This window comes from Daphnia pulicaria, unplaced genomic scaffold, assembly GCF_021234035.1.
Source record: "Daphnia pulicaria isolate SC F1-1A unplaced genomic scaffold, SC_F0-13Bv2 h1tg000225l, whole genome shotgun sequence".
Taxonomy (NCBI): Eukaryota; Metazoa; Arthropoda; class Branchiopoda; order Diplostraca; family Daphniidae; genus Daphnia; species Daphnia pulicaria.
The window spans coordinates 7,501-15,000 of NW_025804899.1; the positions used below are offsets into that span (position 1 = coordinate 7,501).

The 7,500-nt window shown below is 48.3% G+C and overlaps 2 non-coding genes across 2 annotated transcripts; both read right to left on the minus strand.

Moving 5' to 3' along the window:
* Positions 1-231: 231 nt before the first annotated feature.
* Positions 232-384, minus strand: LOC124319939. Its single transcript, XR_006913633.1, has one exon. It is a non-coding gene; the product is annotated as a 5.8S ribosomal RNA (ribosomal RNA).
* Positions 385-1,321: 937 nt separating this feature from the next.
* LOC124319947 lies at positions 1,322-3,616 on the minus strand. The gene has a single exon (XR_006913641.1). It is a non-coding gene; the product is annotated as a small subunit ribosomal RNA (ribosomal RNA).
* Between the last annotated feature and the right edge of the window lie 3,884 nt (positions 3,617-7,500).

Sequence of the window (7,500 nt, forward strand, 5' to 3'; positions counted from 1 at the left end):
TCGAAAAAGGTTTCTTTTGAATAGAGAGGAAAAAAACAAAACAGGGCGAACCTTCTTTTATTTTTCCCCCTTTTTTGTATTTGAGGCATCGCGGACACTTAAGTCGCGCGGCACCCAGACGTTAGAGATTCGGGAGCTTTTATGCGGTCAGGCCGGGTGAAAAATAAATCTCGCCGCGACCCAACATGCAAAACCAAGACTGAAAAAATCTCTGTTCGTTCATCATTCGACCGACCCTCAGTCAGATGTGGCCCGAGCGAGAAGCTGGGCCGCCATTTACGTTCAAGATTTCGATGCTCCATGTGTTCTGCAGTTCGCATGGATTAGCGCACTTTGCTGCGCTCTTCATCGATCCACGAGCCTAGTGATCCACCGTTCAGGGTCGTATATAAAACGACATATTCGTTTTCTTCTCTCTTTTTCTCCAACCCGCCCAAGCAAATGAATGCGAGGGCGGAGAAAGAAAGCCAGAAAGAAAATGTTCCGATAAACACTCGTACTAGAATTTGGGTTTTGTGTGTTATTGTGATTTTGAATTCTTCCTACTTCATCGAGAGGGCGAAGGGCAAGCTTAAAAAACATTCGGTTTTCAACGGCATAGTGTCGGGCTTTGGAGTGTTAGTCTATACGACGCACACGCACGCAACCACGAGTATCTACGCCCGAAAAGAACGTCCAGAGTAAAGTCTCACACTTTCGTCCCCCACCGAGAATCAAAAAATCCCGAAGACGAAGAGAGAAACAAAAAAAAAACAATTTCGATTGGGCGTATCCGCTTTAAACCACCGCGCATCAGAGCGCCTGATACCCGTTCAAAATCTTGATGTTTTTTTTTTTTTTTTCCGACTCTCCATCCACCGAGTTTTTATTTTTCAAAGTGTTTGATTTAGGGACTAAGACTTTATAAAATCTCCTTTATTGTTCCTTCGGTACTCGCGGCCCAGGCGGGCTATCGTATTCTTCACTCTACTAACGTCAACACTGTGAGCGCCGCTAAAGGTCGAATGAATCTATAGAGACATTCACCATCGAAGCAGGAAGAATTTGCTCACGGCCATAGACCAAATCGAAAGACTTTGTGTTTTTTTTTGAGCCGAGAGGAAAGAAAAATCAATTTGAAAAGGCGAATCCGCTTTAAACCACCGCGCATCAGAGCGCCTGATACCCGTTCAAAATAAATGATTTTCTTCCGTCAACCCACACATAGTTCATACGATGTCTTACGCCGAAAGACTTTTGATGGGGTTTTTTTTTGTTTTGCAACTTTTAGTTGTTTCGTGCTCAACCAAAGCCATATGCGCAAAACATTTGTCTTGTTCGTTTATGATCCTTCCGCAGGTTCACCTACGGAAACCTTGTTACGACTTTTACTTCCTCTAAAGGATCAAGTTCGACCATCTTTCAGTCTCGCCGTTGGTAGGCACCGCACGGGCAGAGATTGCTCCCCACTCGACGGCACCCCGACAAGCCCGTCCGAAGGCCTCACTAAATCATTCAATCGGTAGTAGCGACGGGCGGTGTGTACAAAGGGCAGGGACGTAATCGACGCGGGCTAGTGACCCGCGCCTACTAGGGATTCCTGGTTCATGGGGATCATTGCAGTCCCCAATCCCAACCACGAAGGAGGTTCAGCGGTTACCCGGTCCTTTCGGACAGGGAGAGTGAAACACGCTGATTCCTTCAGTGTAGCGCGCGTGCGGCCCAGGACATCTAAGGGCATCACAGACCTGTTATTGCTCACTGTCACGCGGCTGGACGCCGCTTGTCCCTCTAAGAAGACTGCGTGACGGACGCGAGAGCAGAAGGTATCGCCGGGGATGACGACGACCGAATAACAATAGAGCCAGCCCCCGCGAGACATTCCCGACAAAGCCCCGCCATACCTCATCCGCCAGGCAACCAACCCGTGAAGGCCGTACACCCGACGAACAAAGCACAACGAAACCAAGCCGAGAGATTGCCTCACTAAAGGAACCAGTCCCACCGAGACCCGAATCGCCGCCACCTGATCCCGACGCCTCCGTACTCCCTTCGGTTTCAATTGATAAAACCCGTCACCTATTTAGCAGGCTAGAGTCTCGTTCGTTATCGGAATTAACCAGACAAATCGCTCCACCAACTAAGAACGGCCATGCACCACCACCCACCGAATCAAGAAAGAGCTCTCAATCTGTCAATCCTTCCAGTGTCCGGGCCTGGTGAGGTTTCCCGTGTTGAGTCAAATTAAGCCGCAGGCTCCACTCCTGGTGGTGCCCTTCCGTCAATTCCTTTAAGTTTCAGCTTTGCAACCATACTTCCCCCGGAACCCAAAGACTTTGGTTTCCCGGAAGCTGCCCGTCGAGTCATTGGAGTAACTCCGACGGATTGCTGGTTGGCATCGTTTATGGTTAGAACTAGGGCGGTATCTGATCGCCTTCGAACCTCTAACTTTCGTTCTTGATCAAGGAAAACATTCTTGGCAAATGCCTTCGCTGTTGTTCGTCTTGCGGCGGTCCAAGAATTTCACCTCTGTCGCCGCAGTACGAATGCCCCCGTCCGTCTCTATTGACCATTACCTCGGGTCCAAAAGTAAAAGACCAGCAAAATCGGACCGAGGTCCTATTCCATCATTCCATGCTGCGATATTCAGGCGTTGGGATACACCTGCTTTGAGCACTCTAATTTGTTCAAAGTAAACGTTGCCGGCCGCCCGAGACACCCGGTGAAGGGCACCCCGAACGATTGACTGGGTGGAGCGAATCGAGTCAACTACGACCAAAATTTAAAAAAGAACCCGAAAGAACTTTCCAACTCTGGCCGCAGATACAACAACGACGCACCGACCACCACTCCGGCGATGTTGTCCGACCGTGAAGAGAGTCGGGCTTTGACACCCGGGCTCCCAGAGCGTGAAACGCAACACCCTTGATTCAGAGCGGCGCCGCCCGGCCGAAGACAGACATCCGACTACGAGCTTTTTAACCGCAACAACTTTAATATACGCTATTGGAGCTGGAGTTACCGCGGCTGCTGGCACCAGACTTGCCCTCCAATGGTTCCTCGTTAAAGGATTTAAAGTGTACTCATTCCAATCACGGGGCCTCGGAAGAGTCCCGTATCGTTATTTTTCGTCACTACCTCCCCGTGCCGGGAGTGGGTAATTTGCGCGCCTGCTGCCTTCCTTGGATGTGGTAGCCGTTTCTCAGGCTCCCTCTCCGGAATCGAACCCCGATTCCCCGTTACCCGTTGCAACCATGGTAGGCGCGTAACCTACCATCGACAGTTGATAAGGCAGACATTTGAAAGATACGTCGCCGGCGCGAAGGCCGTGCGATCGGCGTGAAGTTATCCAGAGTCACCAAAATTGGTACGGTGCGCGAGCCCGAAAGCCCGGCCCCGACTGGTTTTGATCTAATAAAAGCACCTCTTCTGCGAGCCCGAAAGCCCGCAGTCGAGGCTCGAGTGCATGTATTAGCTCTAGAATTACCACAGTTATCCAAGTAGGATGGAGTGGATCTAAGGAACCATAACTGATTTATTGAGCCATTCGCGGTTTCGCCGTCTAGCGGCTTGTACTTAGACATGCATGGCTTAATCTTTGAGACAAGCATATGCTACTGGCAGGATCAACCAGGTATTTCGTGTATGTTTGTTTGATATGCATCCGGCGAGTTGCGGGTTTTTATTTCGCCCACGCATCACCAAACACACACCAAATCAACACGTTTTTCGTTTTTTTTCTTTTTCTTCGGAAACTAAAATTTTTGATCGCAACGCCTGGCGTGTCACAGCGAGTCCCAGTGAAGAGAAACACCGATCCGATCCGTTTGTTGGATTTTTTTCATTTCAATTTCCAAAGTCAAAGACCATTCAACGGTCTATGAGCCCAAAGTGAATCGGATTCATTCGACCGGTCTTGATATATTCATCAACTTTTTTTCCCGTATTACGGTTTTCGACGGTCATATGTGGCGTGCTGTATGCTCATAAGTCAAGCCTGCTTTACTAAGCTGACAAGCATACATCTTTTAAATTTTTGTGGGCTCAGAGTTTTATTTTTATTTTTCCACCGCCGAGGCACACTCTCGCATCACCCCGCACGACACACACACACACACACACCTCACCGCTCAACGGTCACACGAGGCAGAATTTTCCGCAAAGACTTTCGAAGAGAAAGAGAAAACTCGGAACAACCGCGGTCAGAGGCCAGCATAGAGGCATCGTATAGAAAGTCATGGGCGGAAAAAAACAAATCATTTCAAGTCGAGACAAGCAACCAGACTACCCCTATAAAAGTGCGCAATTCTTTAAGAGTTCACCGAAGAATGACCGAGATCAAGTATGCACGAAACGAACATATTCCAAGGGCAGCTGAATAAGCGATTCTGCGCCGAAGCGCGAGAAAAGCAAGCGGTACACCGATGGGGATCGTTTTTTTATCGTGTTAGATTCGTTGTTGTCAAGCAAGGATTCTCAAAATGTTTTTTGCATTGCACCCAAGTTTCGTACTGATTACTTGTCGCAGACCGGTGACTGTCAAAAAAAATTTTTTTACGTTTTTTCTTGAGAGGTCACTGCCTACACACAACTCCGGGCGGGCCGTACACTCACAGCCGTTTGAATTCTCCCTTCGTGTGTCATGGCCATAACTGAGCGTACATCTTACCGGGCGCCGAGTTGATCTGGCTTGTTCGATGAACGTTCGGGATACGTACAATCGATATAGCTCCAACCGTAACTCGTTTGTAATTACGCCGGCCATACTCAGCGGGCGCTCAGCTCAGCTCTCGATATCTTCCGTCGAAGGGAAGTTCGTAGTAAAAGAGAGTCAGAGTCGACGCCACATTTTGCGGTCCTCGCATCTCATCCGATTTTTGAATTTTATAGATTTGCCATCACTTCCACCCAATTCTCTCGTATATTTCAATCTCTTGACTTTGTCCGACCGGGCCGTCTTCGCCCCCCTTCAACTCCGTCCATCTCCACTTCTGTGTTCCACACAACGAGCTTCCGTCAAACGGCAAAATGTGAAATATGCGCACGCCGCACGAAATAATTTGAAAGCGTTCTGTTTGGTGGCTTTTTTATTTTTTATCTCTCGGCTCACACACACACACACACATTTCCGCCTGAACGGTAATTTTTTTTGATACGGTGTCAAAAAGTGAAAAGACGCGCACCATTTTCTTTTCTCTTCCGTATCGTCGCTGACGGTAAACGCTGATGGTTATGATGCCGTAAGTTTGGAAGAAAGAATCTTTCCCGTCTTGTCTTGTTACGGTAAAATAACAAAGAACAAGCGTCCGATTTCTCTCACAGACGGCCACAGACAAACCACACGTGCCGAAGAAACGAAACGTCCGAAACCAAAAAAATGTTTGACGCGCGCACCTCTTCTGAACTTTTCGACCAAGAGTCGTTGGATCGAGTGACGAGCTTCTCAGCTGTCGCACCAATCGGTGAAGCGGGCGTTTGAATTCCCGTCCACATCGCGGTTCGGATATATTTTTACATATACCGACCATCGGAAATTTCGAAAACGGTTTTACCGAAGGAATGATATTTCACACACCGACAGCTCATCGAGTTCGTCTCCGTTCAACGGTTTTTTTTTTTTAAGACTTTTTGATCGCATGGGGCTAAACTGGTTAGAGCAAAGCCGCGATCCAAGCAGTGAAAAAAAAACAAAGACAGTGCAAGCGCGATCGAACGGAATCGAAACTAAAATCATGTGAAGTGGCGGGCGGAAAGGAGCTCAGCTACGGTGGAAATGAAACTACAACTAACGCCGAACCGGACAACTTCCCATTCTGCGTCTTCGTTTCATTTCCCAAAGCTCCCCGTCGATACCAAAGTTTTTGCGTCGAAGCTACTAAAGAAATTTCGCGCTTTCCTTTTCGCCTCTTTCGCCTTCCCTTCGATATCTATCCAACCACCGGCTTCGACTTTATTTCTTTCACCCGTCTATTCGCCCGATAGTCGACGGTCGGCCATTCTTTGGTATCGGCCAGGCGGACTAACAAGAAGTAAGACTCGTTTGAAAAATTTGGACCGGGCTTTACAATCGCTGCTTGTCGTAATGTCGCAAATTTGAAAAAAATTTTCAATTCGAGAAACCAAACTATTCGACACTTCGAAAATTTTTGGGACTCTGAAAATTTTTCCGAGTTTAGGAATCGAGACCTCTTCTATACTAAGGAAAACCACTAATGTTCCGCCGCATAATGTCTCCGTTTTCCGGCTCATTTTTAGCGATTGGACGGGGACATTGCCCCATCCAACCGCCAGCCGACTTTCAGGAACCGTCGTTTTCAAAGTTGGGACTTAGAAAATTTTCGACGAGTGGGAATTTTTTACGGTCGCAAGTCATCACGACACGCCCGACCAACCCATTTGAGAGCCGCCACGCCTCGACGGTGTGACGGCTTTTTTTCGAATCGACGGGTCTCGCTCACTCCTCTCTCGCGCCGACCAGAGGCCGGGCGAGAGAGTCGTTGCCAAACACCGTCGTCGGAAATGGGAGAATTTGAGTGGGAATTTTTTACGGTCGCGAGTCATCACGACACGCCCGACCAACCCACTTGAGAGCCGCCACGCCTCGACGGTGTGACGGCTTCTCTTTTCGAATCGACGGGTCTCGCTCACTCCTCTCTCGCGCCGACCAGTGGCCGGGCGAGAGAGTCGTTGCCAAACACCGTCGTCGGAAATCGAGAAATTTTCATTTCCATTTCCATTTTTTTTCATCGGCCTTTATACGTCCAAGTCCCGCCAACCACGTCACTACCACGTCGTCGGGACTTAGAAAAATTTTTCAATTTTTCGGACTTAGAAAATTTTTCAACTTTCTTTTTTTCGACAACCTCTTCCCTATATAGGAAAGTAGTGGATGTTCCGGGCAGTAACTGTACGAAAAAGTCGATTTCCGAATTTTTGCCGGACATTCACCTGAGCTCAGGCCGGGCCGCCCGCTCAACTGCCGCCCGGTCACCACCAAAAACCGGTCTTGGAAATTTTAGGACTTAGAAAATTTTTCAACTTTTTCTTTCTCGACAACCTCTTCCCTATATAGGAAAGTAGTGGATGTTCCGGGCAGTAACTGTACGAAAAAGTTGATTTCCGAAATTTTGCCGGGCTTTCACCAGAGCTCAGGCGGGGCTTACCATCACACCCGCCGACCGGTCACCACCAAAAACCGGTCTTGGAAATTTTAGGACTTAGAAATTTTTTCCAACTTTTTTTCTTTCGCTCTTTCTCTCTTTTTCAGCCGTCTTTGCTCGTCCCAGTGCCGCCTATAGCTTCACTATCCATCGTCGGGACTTAGAAAAATTTTTCAATTTTTCGGACTTAGAAAATTTTTTCAATTTTCATTTTCGACAACCTCTTCCCTATATAGGAAAGTAGTGGATGTTCCGGGCAGTAACTGTACGAAAAAGTTGATTTCCGAAATTTTGCCGGACATTCACCTGAGCTCAGGCCGGGCCGCCCGCTCAACTGCCGACCGGTCTCCACCAAAAACCG